This window comes from Podarcis raffonei, chromosome 2 (assembly GCF_027172205.1).
Source record: "Podarcis raffonei isolate rPodRaf1 chromosome 2, rPodRaf1.pri, whole genome shotgun sequence".
Taxonomy (NCBI): Eukaryota; Metazoa; Chordata; class Lepidosauria; order Squamata; family Lacertidae; genus Podarcis; species Podarcis raffonei.
In genome coordinates, this window is record NC_070603.1 from 113,446,544 (window position 1) to 113,462,270 (window position 15,727).

Genomic DNA, 15,727 nt, shown 5'->3' on the forward strand with positions numbered 1-15,727 from the left:
AACAAAACACAGCCTTCCTTCAAAATTCGCACTTCTCCGAATTTTGCAATGCAGTTCTCTGGCCAAGTAATGTGTTTTAAAAATAATTATACTGGGGTAAAGCATGCATAGAAAGGCACATGGGCATGAAAATAACATACAAAAATGGATTAGGTAAAGGTAAACGGACCCCTGACCATTAGGTCCAGTCGTGACCGACTCTGGGGTTGCTGCGCTCATCTCGCTTTACTGGCCGAGGGAGCCGGCGTACAGCTTCCGGGTCATGTGGCCAGCATGACTAAGCCGCTTCTGGCGAACCAGAGCAGCGCACGGAAACGCCGTTTACCTTCCCGCCGGAGCGGTACCTATTTATCTACTTGCACTTTGACGTGCTTTCGAACTGCTAGGTGGGCAGGAGCAGGGACCGAGCAATGGGAGCTCACCCCGTCGCCGGGGATTTGAACCGTCGACCTTCTGATCGTCAAGCCCTAAGCTCTGTGGTTTAGACCACAGCGCCACCCGCATCCCATACAAAAACGGATTACATTATGGAAAACTGCTTTGCAAAAACATGCCTGCTCTGCAAAAATGCATTGAAATGTGTGCGTTAGCAGGAATCTACTGATAAGTTTCACGAGGACTTTCAATTAAAAATAAGATAAAATCGCAAAGTGATGTGGAAATGTGGATAACAGAACATCAGATTGGAAAAGCGAGAAACAGAGAAATGGAAGTGGATGGATTCACCCCTACCTACCCACTGCTAAACTTCTTAAAATCACTTTATTACATTGCATGTGTGGCCTGTAGAGGGCACTGGTGCTTTCAAATTGCATCTTGTAGCAGTTGGGCTACTGCAACCACAATATTGCCACAATACAGATTGGCAATGGAAGAACTTGCTCAGGGTTCCCACAGGACCAGAGTCGGCATGTGGTTTCCCTGAGCAAACTACCACCGCACCAACTTCCTTGAGAACTCCCCAAATCCAGGATGTGAGGCCAAGAGTGACTTAAGGACCTTCTCCCCCCCTCCACCAAATAGTGCTCTGCCCTCAAGGAGCTTCCAGTCTGAATGCTGACAGTGGGGCGAGAGAGAGAAGGGGAGGGGGGCTCTGGGAAAGCCAAACACAACATGTTAGGAATGTGAATGAATGCCGTTGCACATGGACTTTTGCTTCGTTTCTGGATGAGGCTGGCCTGAAGCCAAAGGCTTTGCTGCTCTGTTTATAAATAATTGACCCAAAATATGAAAAGTCACCAGTACAATTTTCCACGCTTGGAAACAGAAGCTGGGAAGCATTGTGAATCCTAACTATTGCCTCAGGAAACAGGGAGTGTGAAACAAATGCTTTGGATGAATGTAAGCCTTCTCCTGCTCGCTGCGGGTGACTAGAGAATGATATGCAGGCGATCAAGGAAACTGGAGGAAGAGGTCTGGAGTGGCCTGTCCCTTTTATGTCATCTGCTTTTAGCAAGCCACTAGCCTCTTCTCTCCTCTGCCAGTTGCTCTTGTTGTTGCTGTTTAGTCGTTTAGTCGTGTCCGACTCTTTGTGACCCCCTGGACCAGAGCACGCCAGGCACTCCTGTCTTCCACTGCCTCCTGCAGTTTGGTCAAACTCATGCTGGTAGCTTCGAGAACACTGTCCAACCATCTCGTCCTCTGTCGTCCCCTTCTCCAGTTGCTCTTAGCAGACCTCTAAGCTCCTAGCAGGCTTTAAAATAAAATGCATGTTTGTGGGCTTATTTAAAAGGCAGCTTTATATGCAAGCGAAAGAACAAAGTTATGTAGCATTGTTGGGTATCTAAAAAGAGAACCAGATGTTATAAAAGCTCTCACAACAGCTGGTGCTAAAAATAGAAGCCACGGATGCAGCTCCCCCTCCCTTCCCGAATGTTAAGGGACATGGATCATGAATCACAGTAATACCAATTATAGTAATACTGCACATTTTAAACTCACCTTTCCAGCAAGGAGTTCAGGCTGGCATGCCTTTTGAGCCCCGCAAAAAGGCCCTGTGAAGTAGGCTGAGAATGAGCAAGTTGCTTGAAGTCATTAAGCGGAGATTAGAACTCGCTCCTTGTTCCATTGCTCCGGCTCGTATTTCACAGATCATGTCCAGTAGTAGCCAGTGTTGTGGAATAAGATCAGGGAAACAAAAGCTTGGCATAATGAATCATCCCATAAAGCTACAGCAGACCAGCAGGGAGCAAAATTTTCAATGGAATATTGTTGGCCATCATTGCAACATGCCTTAGGAAGGAAAATTTCTTCTTTTGGTGGATATATGCAAATAGGTTACGTACGTGAGGTCACGTAAGTACGTGAGAAGAGTCGTGCTGGATCAGGCCAATGGCCCAAACTACTCCAGTATCCTGTTCTCAAACTTGGGCCAAACTTCCTGAATAAAAGTTCAGATGTGAAATTTTTATTGCTCAGAAATACATTGGAATATAAAAAGAAACCACTCCTGGTATACAGTGGTACCTTGGTTCTCAAATTTAATCCGTTCCAGAAGTACGTTCCAAAACCAAAGCGTTCCTAAACCAAGGAGCGCTTTCCCGTAGGAAGTAATGCAAAATGGATTAATCCATTCCAGACTTTTAAAAACAACCCCTAAAACAGCAATAAAACATGGATTTTACTATCTAACAAGACCTTCGATCCATAAAATGAAAGCAATAAACAATGTACTGCAGTCACACAATCAATCAATCAATCAATCAATCAGTAGCTGAACTAGGTTCCACACTGAAATACAGTGGTGCCTCGCAAGACGAAATTAATTCGTTCTGCGAGTTTCTTCGTCTTGCGGATTTTTCGTCTTGCGAAGCACGGCTATTAACGGCTATTAGCGGTACTTAGCGGCTTTAAGAAAAAGGAAACAAACTCGCAATTAAGAAAAAGGAAACAAACTCACTATTAACGGTACTTAGCGGCTTTAAGAAAAAGGAAACAAACTCGCAAGAACTCGCAAGACGTTTTCGTCTTGCACAGCAAGCCCATAGGGAAATTCGTCTTGCGAAGCGACTCAAAAAACGGAAAACTCTTTCGTCTTGCGAGTTTTTCGTCTTGCGAGGCATTCGTCTTGCGAGGTACCACTGTATACTCTGAGCCCTGCAGTGATTTCATGCTCTTTATTGTAGCTTGTAAAACAGTGATTCAATTGCCCCCCAAACCTCAGGCTTTTGTATACATTATTTACACAATGAGTCCCATCTGATTGGCTGATTCTGCTTCCCTCCTGGAGCCTGATTGGTCTTTTCCTGCAGGCCAATCAGTTGTTGCATTCTAGGATCCTACTTGCCTATTGTTCTAGGATCCAAGTTTAGTACATAACACACACAGTCACAAAAACAAAACAAAAAGAGCCGCAAAAACAAAAACGCAAAATAAATAGCAAAAACAGACAGACCTCAGCATAACACTCAAAACGGAAGTGTGGCACTCAAAACGGAGCATGTTTGGCTTCCAAGAAAAGTTTGCAAACTGGAACACTTACTTCTAGGTTTACAGTGTTTGGGTTCCAAGTCGTTTGAGTACCAAGGCGTTTGAGAACCAAGGTACCACTGTACTATGCTATACGACACGGTTTCTTTGATGGTCCTTGAATCTTCCCTCCACACTTGCCATTCTCTCCTGCCACACCAGTGTGGTAATATCATCTGGTAATCCTAACAGACTATTTTCAAAGGTGAAATGTTGGAGGGTATGCAGTGCACAGACAACAGCTGGAAAAGCCAGCTTTTGGATCACCGCCCCGCGATATACGATAAGGTGTGGCGCTGCCAGAAGTTTCACTGCCAGGTGATCTAAGCGATCTTACAGGTCTGTTCAGTGCCAAGAGGAGCTATCAGGTAGCCTGGTCCGGAATCGCTCTTGGGCCATAGCTCCCAGCAGCCCTAAACTGCATGACTGACAGACAGAGGTGATAGGAATTGTTGTTGTTGTTGTTGTTGTTGTTTAGTCATGTCCGACTCTTTGTGACCCCATGGACCAAAGCACGCCAGGCACTCCTGTCTTCCACTGCCTCCCGCAGTTTGGTCAAACTCATGCTGGTAGCTTCGAGAACACTGTCCAACCATCTCGTCCTCTGTTGTCCCCTTCTCCTTGTGCCCTCCATCTTTCCCAACATCAGGGTCTTTTCCAGGGAGTCTTCTCTTCTCATGAAGTGGCCAAAGTATTGGAGCCTCAGCTTCAGGATCTGTCCTTCCAGTGAGCACTCAGGGCTGATTTCCTTCAGAATGGAGAGGTTTGATCTTCTTGCAGTCCACAGGTAGGAGTTACAGTCCAACAAATATTCGGAGGGGCCACAGACTTCCCTTCCTTGTTGTAGACTCCAAACAGGATCATCCACCCACTCTTCCGGGGGGGGGGAGTGAATCTACATAGCTGTGGAATCAAGTAATAATGTACAGTGGTACCTCAGCTTCAGGTTACAGACGCTTCAGGTTACAGACGCTTCAGGTTACAGACTCCGCTAACCCAGAAATAGTACCTCAGGTTAAGAACTTTGCTTCAGGATGAGAACAGAAATTGTGCTCCGGCGGCGCGGCGGTGGCGGGAGGCCCCATTAGCTAAAGTGGTACCTCAGGTTAAGAACAGTTTCAGGTTAAGAACGGACCCCCAGAACGAATTAAGTTCTTAACCAGAAGTACCACTGTATAGTGGATGCTTGAGTTGTGTATGTGATCCATGCGGAATGCACATTCGCAACCCGCAGCATCCGCAACCTGCAGCGGCGCTTCTGCGCACACACGGGTTGCAATTCGGCACTTCTGGGCATGCACAAAGCGTGATTTAACACTTCTGTGCATGTGTGACCGCTGAAACCCGGAAGTAACCTGTTCTTGTCCTTCCATTTTTCGGCAGTCTGCAACCCGAAAAAATGCATCCTGAGGTGTCTGTAACCTGAGGTATGACTGTACTTAGGAAGACCAGATGGAAAAAGAAACACGGCCTTTAATAGCTGCATAGAAAATTTCAGAGGATGTGGCTGGCATGGCAAAACACGCCTGCATTCCCCTCTTTGGCACAGCTATTAAAGGTGCAGGGCCCCGCCCTCTTTTCCATCTGAACCCGCCCACATAAATAGTATTTTGCCTAACCCTCACGTAATGCCTGCTGCCTAATCTCACTTCTAGACATATAAATGCTTGACCTAATCTAATCATCGAAAAGGGAAATGTTACAAACAAGATTCACCTTTAGACTTGAAGCTACTGTCAGAACGATATTGAGAGTGATGAGGAAGTTCTCTCTAATTCTGACAACTGAGATTGCGGGAGGTGAAGGAGGGGCTGGAATCCAGCAAAGAGTGTCCTCAGCAGCAAAGATACATCTGCCATTTTCTTTCCAACCCTTCCACCCTTAAGCCCTGATGTTTATGTGGGGACAACACAGGGTAAGAAAGGCCAGGGCAAGTACCGCTTGAATGAAAACAGGGTTCCAGAATAAAGGTTACCAACTTATTCTCTTTGTTAAAAAAACCAGGCCTCAATCCTGCGCCTTTAGGCTCGGGTTAAGAACTTAATTCGTTCCGGAGGTCCGTTCTTAACCTGAAACTGTTCTTAACCTGAGGTACCACTTTAGCTAATGGGGCCTCCTGCTGCCGCCATGCGATTTCTGTTCTCATCCTGAGGTAAAGTTCTACTATTTCTTGGTTAGAGGAGTCTGTAACCTGAAGCGCCTGTAACCTGAAGCGCCTGTAACCCAAGGTACCACTGTAGTGCATATTTACATGCCTTGAAAAAGTTTGCCCACAGATTGAGGGCAGAGCCACAAAATACATTGAAAGCGCATCACTTCCACCCCAAGTATCCTGGAAACTGTAATCCCCCCCCCCCTCACAGAGCTACAGTTTTCAGCATGCTTAGCAAACCATAGTGCTCAGGGTCCACAGAAGTTCTGTGCTTTCAGTGTGGGTTGGACAAAGTATGAGCCTGAACAGTGTGCTTTTCGGTAGCATGGGGAGCCATCCCTGCTGGCCTCGTGCACCTTTCATAGCATTGCAGAAGAGGAGATTTCAGCAAGTGTAGCTTGTTCTGCAAGGTGCATGAGTCCTCTTTTACATCCGGCCACCCTGGCAACAACTCCTAGGTCTCACCAGCTTCATCGTGCTGTTACTACACTCCAGAAGGTTGCATAATGGAGGGTGGGAAGTCAAATCTGCCCTTACTGGTTCAGTTTCTTTTGCAGTCAGCAACAGAGCTCCTTCCCACTGAGTCTTTGTTCCAGCCCATTAAACGATTTTTAGCCCATGGATCATCTGCCTGATTAATCGACTCAATTTAAATAGCTTGACTATCTCCAGAACCTTAACGCCAATGCCCTTTTGACACACTGAAGTCAGAAGAGAGGCTGGCTTGGTTAGGAGAAGCAACAACCCAGCCTTTGTTTCTGCCTTCTGCAAGTTGATTGGCAGAAAGCTGTGGGTGAAGCTTCTCAGGGCAAGTCACAGGCAAATGTGATCGTTGTTTTTGGTTACCGTGCTGATCCAAGTGCTCCAAACAATTGCAATGAATCAAGGAAGGAAGGAAGGAAGGAAGGAAGGGTTAAGTTCTGGGTGAACATATCAGAGACACAGCAATTCCTCAAACACCTCTTGTTTATTCACAGGCCAGAACAGAACTGAGCTGAAGGGTTCAGCCAGCCTGCTTATATAGAGCTCCACTACAATGCAACAGTAACCACTTTCTGTAACTAGCCAATCACTGAACGTCATTTTCAATCCCTTATTTGCATATGTGGACCTGAGTGAAAACTATCTACAGTATCCCCCTGCTGGCCCAGGGCGAAAACTTCAGTACATAACAGGAAGGAAGGAAGGAAGGAAGGAAGGAAGGAAGGAAGGAAGGAAGGGAGGGAGGGAGGGAGGGAGGGAGAGAGAGAGAGAGAGAGAGAGAGAGAGAGAAAGAAAGAAAGAAAGAAAGAAAGAAAGAAAGAAAGAAAGAACAGCACTAGCCCTTTCCTTAAAAGCAATCAGTTCCCCAAAGCCTGTTGCCAGCAGAAAGACAGCAAGGAGGGAGCCAGTGTCCCTATTTCCCAGGGACAGTCCCAGAATTACAGGGCTGCCTTCAGATGTATTTTAAAGATAGGATAGCTGCTTATTTCCTTCACGTCTGAAGGGAGGGTGTTCCACAGGGTGGGCGCCACTACCGAGAAGGCCCTCTGTCTGGTTCCCTGTAACCTCACTTCTCGCAATGAGGGAACCAGCAGAAGGCCCTCAGTGCTGGACCTCAGTGTCCGGGCTGAACGATGGGGGTGGAAACGCTCCTTCAGGTATATTGGACCGAGGCCATTTAGGGCTTTAAAGGCCAGTACCAATACTTTGAATTGTGCTCCAAAATGTACTGGGAGCCAATGCAGATCTCTCAGAACCGGTGTTATGTGGTCCCGGCGGCCAGTCCTAGTCACCAGTCTAGCTGCCGTATTCTGGATTAATTGCAGTTTCCGGGCCACCTTCAAAGGTAGGCCCCACGTAGAGCGCATTGCAGTAGTCCAAGCGGGAGATAACTAGAGCATGCACCACTCTGGTGAGACAGTCTGCGGGCACGTAGAGTCTCAGCCTGCGTACCAGATGGAGCTGGTAGACAGCCGCTCTGGACACAGAATTAACCTGCGCCTCCATGGACAGCTGTGAGTCCAAAATGACTCCCAGGCTGCGCACCTGGTCCTTCAAGGGGCACAGTTACCCCATTCAGGACCAGGTAATCCCCCACACCCGCCCGCCCCCTGTCCCCCAAAAACAGTACTTCTGTCTTGTCAGGATTCAACCTCAATCTGTTAGCCACCATCCATCCACGGGACTACAATTCCCATCAGCCAGCACATCTGCAGAGCGCCAGGTTGGCAAAAGCTCCACTAGATCAAGCGGGACTTGGGCTTTTTCAGCCATTGGAGTGGAGATGTGAGGCAATAGCTCCTTCCTTTCCTGGCCGTTCTGCTTCCTGCAGCGGTTACATGGTGAGCCCATTTCCCCTCACACGGCTCTCTGGCGCAAGAAGCAAAGGCCAAGCATCAACAGGGGCCTGGTCTTGTTAAAAGCCAGTGATGAAACTCACATATATGCGTGAAACGTTAAAAAAGCAAATCAAAACACCACAATATTTCTGAATGAAGAAGCCTACCACGTGCCTCAGAAAACACCAGGGCCACCTCCAGTCCGACTATTGCCCGCCCGCCATCTTACATATTGTATCATCTGCCTTAGTTCTTTAAAATGGTTAACCAACTGGGGAGAAAGGCAGTACTGTACAGTGGTACCTCGGGTTAAGAACTTAATTAATTCTGGAGGTCCGTTCTTAACCTGAAACTGTTCTTAACCTGAGGTACCACTTTAGCTAATGGGGCCTCCCGCTGCCGCCACACAATTTCTGTTCTCATCCTGAAGCAAAGTTCTTAACCCGAGGTACTATTTCTGGCTTAGCGGAGTCTGTAACCTGAAGTGTCTGTAACCTGATGCATCTGTAACCCGAGGTACCACTGTATATAAATTAGACAAATAGGTTAAAGAAAACATATGGGGGGTTTTTGTGGGGGGCAATCACTTTAACCTCTCAGCTAAGCCTACCTCACAGGGCTGTTTAGAGGATAAAATGTGAGGAGAACTGTGCATGCCGCCTTGGACATTTTAGAGAGAAAGCAAGAAGGAAATTGTACTTATAGAAAAATAAATGTGCATGTAGGGCGGAAGCTGCTGCTACTGAAGATCCCTATGCAACGCCCCAACATAGGATCAATGTTGCTAAAGGGTCTGCTGTTTAAGTACAGTGGTACCTCAGGTTAAGTACTTAATTTGTTCCGGAGGTCCGTTCTTAACCTGAAACACCACTTTAGCTAATGGGGCCTCCCGCTGCCGCCGCGCCGCCGGAGCACGATTTCTGTTCTCATCCTGAAACAAAGTTCTTAACCTGAAGCACTATTTCTGGATTAGCAGAGTTGTAACATGAAGCGTATGTAACCTGAAGCGTATGTAACCTGAGGTACCACTGTATCTGCTGTTTAAAGGCACAGAGAATGTGGTTTGTGAATAGGAGGAAAGAGCAGTTGTCAACCCTGAATTGGGGATTGGGGGTGGGGGGTGGGGAGGTGGGGAAAAAATAAACCTCCCCTATTTCTCTCTACGCTGTTATAAGAAAACACTGCTTCCTTTCCCTTATGGGGTATTCCGGAGCCCATATAGAGTCCTTAAGTGGGTTCTCTATCGGTAGGAGAAAGTAACAGAGGCCAACCAGAGTATATTGAGAAGCAAAGCGGCTAGTAAGCCTGATCTTTATTAAACCATTGCAACAGGGTCCCCACTCACCACACGCAGGAAGGAGGAGGAATCCAGAACAATGGTGCACAAGCCCTTATATAGACTTTTGAAATTGCCCACCCTGTAGCCCAAGACCACCCCCCTAAACATCATACATACATCACAGAAGGAGGCGGTCCCCAGCAGAAATTTGAGCATGTTGCTTCTCTCCTGTCTGCCAGGATACCGGATATGCCTTACTTGATTGCATTTTCTGGGTAGCCTGGCCATTCCTTTGAGATACCTCGTTCCTGAATCTCTTACACATATTGATAGTTTGCTTACCTTAACAGATTCTTGCCAGACTGCATCTGAAATGGGAGATGTAAGCCCATACAGTCAAAGACAATTTGAAAGCTCTCCTTCCTCCTTGCAGAGAAATATTTGAGGTCAATTTGGGAGAGTCAAAATGGCTTCAGGATTGCTCTCCTGAACTATTTCAGATACGTGGTTTATATACTTCTGTATGTGTTTGCCTTGTACATTTATGAGCGTTTATTTTATATTTGAGGCCTTAGAATTCTTGTAACACCGCCATTTACATCTGCTGCAACAGCTATCTTGAAACCGTCACTTTCAAAGGCTTCAGCACAAAGAAAAGGTCTGGGTCGTTCTCGGCTCCGTTTCCAATAGCAACCTTGGGATGGACAAAAGGCGGCGGCGTTTTTCAATCAATATGGAAGGCTGTCCTTGAAAGGCCCAAAAAACAAAAGGCTCCCCCTTCCTCTTCCCACCCCCTCCCTATCTCGGCAGCATTTTTCAGTCCATCCTCAACCCATCTGACAAGGCCCAGTGCTGTCTGCCTTCCCCCTGCTTTGAGAAGGGCAGATAAGTGCTTACACCCGTCATTTATATTTCCACGCAGGCAGCTATAGGACTGCCTCTCGCTCGCTCCATTCAGAAGATCCTCCAGCCTCTCAGGAAACCAGATGATGAGATCGATCCAAATGCAAAAGAACCTGGAAGTGGGAAGCTATGCATTGGGGGCAAGGGGGAAGGAGGCTGGCATGGGGAGTGGCATTAAGCAATGGGGTAAGGGGCTCAGGGTGTGGAAAGGATAAAAGAAGGGGTCTCTTATACGTTGCTGGAAAACGTTTTGCAGAAATGGTGACATCTCCTATGGAAGAAGGAGTGGGAAAACTTTGGGAGCCTGCTAAAATGACTGAATTAAATCACAATACAGTCAGGTTACAGACGCTTCAGGTTGCATTTTTGGGGGGGTTACAGAACCGCCGAAACCCGGAAGTACCGGAACGGGTTACGAACGCTGCAGGTTGCAAACATGCCTTCCACACAGATCACATTCACAACCTGAGCGTCCACTGTATTAGATTTAAGGGACAGGGGCAGAGGCATGATAGCTTTGTGATACGATGGGGTGGGGGAATAATTGAATATGTAGTAAAAAAAATAAAAATTGAGACCGATAGTGGAAATAAATTATCAATGTATCATGTTATGAATATAAAGACTATGTTTTGAACATAAGTATTATCTTACAGCGCTATTTATTCAGAGAATCAGAGAATCGTAGAGTTGGCAGGGACCCCGAGGGTCATCTAGTCCAACCCCCTGCAATGCAGGAATTTCAGCTAAAGCATCCCTGAGAGATGGACATCCAACCTCTGCTTAAATACCTCCAAGGAAGTACAGTCCACCACCTCCAGAGAGAATCCGTTGATGCCTGTAATTATTACGTGTCTCTTTGGACATGTAAAATAACTGCTCGTTTTTTATAGTAAAGGTAAAGGGACCCCTGACCATTAGGTCCAGTCGTGGCCAACTGGGGTTGCGGCGCTTATTTCGCTTTACTGGCCGAGGGAGCCAGGGTGCAGCTTCCGGGTCATGTGACCAGCATGACTAAGCCGCTTCTGGGAACCAGAGCAGCACACGGAAATGCCGTTTACCTTCCTGCCGGAGTGGTACCTATTTATCTAGTTGCACTTTGATGTGCTTTCAAACTCCTAGGTGGGCAGGAGCAGGGACCGAGCAACAGGAGCCCACCCCGTCGCGGGGGATTCGAACCGCCAACCTTCGGATCGGCAAGTCCTAGGCTCTGTGGTTTAACCCACAGCACCAGGACATTTTGTGGTATGTTGTGTTTAAGTTTTGGAAATATTAATAATGACAAAGAAGGAAGGAAATATATGAGCACTATGTGGCATACTGAATGCTCCTTTAAGGGGCCTGCAATGGAACGGTCAAGGTTTCCTTTGTGGTGTTTATCTGCCCCTCGGGGAAACATGCAATGGGCTTGGCTTTGCAACAACAGAGATTGCAAAGGGAGCACTGGTGCCAACTCTAGGGGGGCCTGGGTACCAGGGTACCCACAAAAAAGATTTTGTGGGTGCTCAGCACCCATACTGCAGGACCCTGACAGAACTTCTGAGGCTTTGTGAAGCCTCGGAAGTGACTTCCAGTAGAAACTGTAAGTTGTGTCAAAGGTCTTGCAAGGCCTCAGACGTAACCTCTGAGGCCCAGTGAGGCCCCGGAAGCGCCACTGCGCCGCCACCAATGTCATGTGATGTCATGACGCCGTGACATGTTGCGAGTGCCTTTGGGCACCCATAATAATAATATTATAATAATTTACTATTTATACCCCGCCCATCTGGCTGGGTTTCCACAGCCACTCTGGGTGGCTTCCAACCGAATATTAAAAACAATACAGCGTCAGACATTAAAAACTTCCCTAAACAGAGCCGTCTTCAGTTGTCTTTTAAAAGTAAAATAGTTGTTTATTGCCTTGACATCTGACGGGAGGGCGTTCCACAGGGCAGGTGTTATGTACTGAAGTTCTCACCCTGGGCCAGCAAGGGAATACTGTAGATAGTTTTCACTCAGGTCCACATATGCAAATAAGGGATTGAAAGTGACATTCAGTAATTGGATAGTTACAGAAAGTGGTTACTGTTGCGTTGTAGTGGAGCTCTATATAAGCAGGCTGGCTGAACCCTTCAGTTCAGTTCTGGCCTGTGAATAAACAAGAGCTGTTTGAAGAATTGCTGTGTCATCTGATATGTTCACCCACGACTTAACAGCAGGAGCCACCACTGAGAAGGCCCTCTGCCTGGTTCCCTGTAACCTCACTTCTCGCAGCGAGGGAACCGCCAGAAGGCCCTCGGCACTGGACCTCAGTGTCCGGGCTGGATGATGGGGGTGGAGATGCTCCTTCAGGTATACAGGACCGAGGCCTGTATGCTGGGGGGCCAAGTCGGCGCCCCTGGAAGGGAGAGAAGAGGTAGCGCCTCTCTCTCAGGAGCACCTGTCTCACAAACCAAATCTGCTCAGACTTCCTGCTAGGTCGAATGCTGCCCCGGAGACAAGAGGGAGTCTGTCAGTGTGCTGGCAGAAGAGGGATGAGATATGTGTTTGTAAGGTGTTCCTGGAAACCAGCCCACGTCAGAAGGCAAGGACGTCACAGCCTGCTTCTGCTGAATAGTTTTGCAACACACCCCAAAGGGAGTGAACAATGGAGGCAAGCAGAGCGGCGCCTTTGTGAAGGATGCATATCCCTTGAGTTTCTGAAGCCTTGTCGCCGGGAGCTGTGGCAGAGCAGGCACCGTTTGCCTTTCCTCTGGCTGCTAAGGATGGGCAAACGGGTCAAACGCCGTTCGTCTCTCAGCTCCTTCAATTTCCCAATCTCCTCCACATTTCCACATCAGCTTGTGGGAAGCGCACTAGCAGGTTCTGGGTGTAAGAGCACTCTCTCCTCTTGTGGTCTCAATAGGAGTATAGCATCTAGATCAAGGGAAGTAATAGTGCCACTGTATTCTGCTCTGGTCAGACCTCACCTGGAGTACTGTGTCCAGTTCTGGGCACCACAGTTCAAGAAGGACACTGACAAACTGGAACGTGTCCAGAGGAGGGCAACCAAAATGGTCAAAGGCCTGGAAACGATGCCTTATGAGGAACGGCTAAGGGAGCTGGGCATGTTTAGCCTGGAGAAGAGGAGGTTAAGGGGTGATATGATAGCCATGTTCAAATATATAAAAGGATGTCACATAGAGGAGGGAGAAAGGTTGTTTTCTGCTGCTCCAGAGAAGCGGACACAGAGCAATGGATCCAAACTACAAGACAGAAGATTCCACCTAAACATTAGGAAGAACTTCCTGACAGTAAGAGCTGTTTGACAGTGGAATTTGCTGCCAAGGAGTGTGGTGGAGTCTCCTTCTTTGGAGGTCTTTAAGCAGAGGCTTGACAACCATATGTCAGGAGTGCTCTGATGGTGTTTCCTGCTTGGCAGGGGGTTGGACTCGATGGCCCTTGTGGTCTCTTCCAACTCTATGATTCTATGATTCTATGATTCTATGTCTCAAGCGACTGGCATTCGGAAGCGTTACAGTGGTACCTCAGGTTACATACGCTTCAGGTTACATACGCTTCAGGTTACAGACTCCGCTAACCCAGAAATATTACCTCAGGTTAAGAACTTTGCTTCAGGATGAGAACAAAAATCGGGCTCCAGCCATAGCTGTCAACTTACAGACTTGAAAATAAGGGACCAGAAGCCTCGAAAATAAGGGATCAGCAGCCAAAATAAGGGATTTTAGTCAACCAGCAGCCAAATGAAGCCTCAAGTGGTGGTTCCCATAGCGCAGCAACCCGGCAAAGGGGATGCAGCAAGGAAAACCACTGTCACCTCTCCGCTGGGAAGCACTGAGCAAAGGTGAGTCCCCAGGCAACGCGGCCGATTTGATTGGCACAAGGCATGCAAGCTCCACCCCCCAGTCGTTCTTAGACTTCTTACTGGGTGAGCAACGCAGCCTAGCAACGCAGTTGGAGCCTCCCTCCTCCCTGGCCAGCGGGGAGGGAGGGAGAGGAGCTGCTTCCTTAGAAACCCGGGAAATTTAAGGGACATCATCAATAAGGGACAGCAGCGGGGCACAGCGCTGGGATAAGGGACTTTCCCGCCAAATAAGGGACGCTTGACAGCTATGGCTCCAGCGGCGCGGCGGCAGCAGGAGGCCCCATTAGCTAAAGTGGTACCTCAGGTTAAGAACAGTTTCAGGTTAAGAACGGACCTCCGGAACGAATTAAGTACTTAACCCGAGGTACCACTGTACTGGCGTCCTGGGCGCAGCCAACAGGGCCCACCGGCCTCTGAAGGGAATCCGAATGTCATCAAGTGCGCAGGTAGAAATTCAACAGACAAGGCATGTCCTTTGCATGGAGAGGTTCTGCGGAGGCAAGCTTTACTGGCTGAGTTCTGGCCCGCCACGCAGCTGCCAAAGGGTGGCTGGAAGGGGGCGAGAATGCAGTCTCTTGTCAAGAAATATGTCGGTATTCACGCAAACAAGCCCCAACTTGTCTTGTTACACAACGCCTCACTTCCTCATTCCATGGGGCATGAACTCAAGGCTGCTTGTGGGGTGGGAGGTTAGAAATGTTCGCAATACCGCCAGCTCTCTTTGAAATAAAATTTAAAAATGCACACAAAAACAGTGAGGCTTGTGGATTCTTGCAGTAACAGATGACAACTCTGGGATTTAGCGCAATTCAGTGAACACAAATATCACCCCGTGCCTGATCTCACACACACACACACACACACACTCCCTGGCAGGAAACGATAGCCTCAAACGGCTTCATGCAGCCATAGCAGCGCAGTTGGGAGAATATAAATAATAATTATGATGTTGTTATCGTTATGATTCTAAACAATCGTTTTGTTTACATGGTGCCTGCCTAATTGCTCTTTGAGGCTCTTTATGGAAATCCTGATGCAGTTCGAAACGTCCTATGAAGATGAAAGCTCTTTTGTTTTTTTATAAGGAGGGAAGAGAGACGAGGGGGGAAATAGGTCTATTAACAGCACAACCATAATCGAGACAGACTTATTGACATACCCTCCAACATTTATCTGATGAAAATAGGGACGTCCTATTCATTATTATTATTATTATTAATTATACGCTGCCCATCTGGCTGGGTTTCAGCCACTCTGTGCGGCTTACATCATGTATCGGAACATAATAAAACATCAAACATTTAAAAACTTCCCAATACAGGGCTGCCTTCAGATGTCTTCAGATGACATCTGATGGGAGGGTGTTCCACAGGGAGGCCACCACTACCGAGAAGGCTCTCTACCGAGAAATAATACTAATACTACTACTACTACTACTACTACTAATAATAATAATAATATTTATACCGCACCCATCTGACTGGGTTGCCCCAGCCACTGTGGACGACTCCCAACATACAGTGGTACCTTAGGTTAAGAACTTAATTCGTTCTGGAGGTCCGTTCTTAACCTGAAACTGTTCTTAACCTGAGGTATCACTTTAGCTAATGCGGCCTCCCACTGCCACCGCACCGCCACAGCGCGATTTCTGTTCTCATCCTGAAGCAAAGTTCTTAACCTGAGGTACTATTTCTGGGTTAGCGGAGTCTGTAACCTGAAGCATCTGTAACCTGAAGCATCTGTAACCTGAGGTACCACTG